At 38.4% G+C, this 1,694-nt stretch overlaps 1 pseudogene; it reads left to right on the top strand.

The window, feature by feature from the left end:
- The first annotated feature begins 529 nt into the window (after positions 1-529).
- LOC112919637 (olfactory receptor 6C2-like) lies at positions 530-1,467 on the top strand (annotated as a pseudogene).
- Positions 1,468-1,694: the final 227 nt, after the last annotated feature.

Here is a 1,694-nt window from a genome sequence, read left to right as displayed (position 1 = left end):
GAAGCATATGGAATATTTGTGTACCTTCCCCTCAATTTTGCTGTGATGCTAAGATTGCTCCAAAAAAATAAGTTTTAATTTTAAAACACAAAAAAATACAAAATAACAGATCCTTCTTGGTTTTGAAAATGGAGCATTTCAGTATGGTGTGAAAAAAACTAAAGAAAATAAGGATGGGGGGGGGGGCTGAAAACTGCATAACTGCCTCCAGGATAAAGACAAATAAAATCTGTACAAAAGGCAATATTGCTGAGAAACTGCAAATCAGACATATGATTTATGTTTTGTTTTGTGTTTATTTGACATCTTTGGGGGGAGGGGCAAGATGGCGGAAATATGCTTTCTAGTTAAAAGCACAAGATCCATACTAAACCTTTCCCATAGATGTCTCTATGCTAACAAATTAAATTAACTAAAAGAAGAAAGTGCATGTGAACAGGCTTGCCAGAATGTCCTCCTTCAGGTTCCAGTACTAGCTTCTTATGACACTTCTTTCTCCAGGCAAAATCCCTCCTGGTGCAACGCAGTGATGAGAAATCATACAGCAGTAACAACATTCATCCTGCTAGGATTGACAGATGACCCAAAAATACAAGTTCTGCTCTTTGTATTTTGTTTCTCACCTACATGTTGAGTGTAACTGGAAACCTCATCATTATCACCCTCAAACTGGTGGACTCCCATCTTAAAACTCCCATGTATTTTTTCCTCCGAAATTTCTCTTTCTTAGAAGTCTCATTCATCACTGTCTGTATTCCCAGATTCCTGTATACTATGACCACTGGAGATAATACTGTTTCCTATAATGCTTGTGCCACCCAGTTATTTTTTGTTGTCCTCTTTGGAGCAACAGAATTTTTTCTTCTTGCCGCCATGTCCTATGACCGCTATGTGGCCATTTGCAAGCCCCTGCATTATACAACTATCATGAACAACAGAGTCTGCACTACCCTCGTTCTCTGCTGTTGGTTTGCTGGCCTGTTAATCATCCTCGCACCTCTTAGCCTGGGCCTCCAGCTGGAATTCTGTGACTCAAATGTGATTGATCATTTTGGCTGTGATGCATCTCCAATTTTACAGATAACCTGCTCAGACACAGTCTTAATAGAGAGAATTGTTCTGAGTTTTGCCATGCTGACACTCATTATTACCTTAGTGTGTGTAGTCCTCTCCTATACCTACATCATTAAGACCATTCTAAGATTCCCTTCTGCCCAACAAAGGAAAAAGGCCTTTTCCACCTGCTCTTCCCATATGATTGTGGTTTCCATCACTTATGGCAGCTGCATCTTCATCTACATCAAACCTTCAGCAAAGGAAGGGGTAGCTATTAATAAAGTAGTGTCTGTGCTCACTACTTCAGTTGCTCCTTTGTTTAACCCATTCATTTATACACTTCGAAACAAACAAGTGAAAGATGCCTTCAAAGACACAGTAAAATGGATTGTATTTCTCACAAAGAAGTAAGAGACTATTGATTTTTTTGAGGCTGGGTTAAATTAAATTTAAATCTGAATAACCCATCCATGAATTTGCCAAATAAATGGTTAACGAATATTTCCACAAAAAAGTTTCCACTGCCCGTTCTGGAAATTTTTTGAGTGTACTATATCATGAAATATGATATGACTACAGAATTGAAAGAATAGTTTTCCGAGTACTGAATGTGTTCTACTGTCATTGCTTGATGGTGT

This window comes from Vulpes vulpes, chromosome 16, assembly GCF_048418805.1.
Source record: "Vulpes vulpes isolate BD-2025 chromosome 16, VulVul3, whole genome shotgun sequence".
Taxonomy (NCBI): Eukaryota; Metazoa; Chordata; class Mammalia; order Carnivora; family Canidae; genus Vulpes; species Vulpes vulpes.
This window is presented reverse-complemented; position numbering and strand designations above follow the sequence as displayed.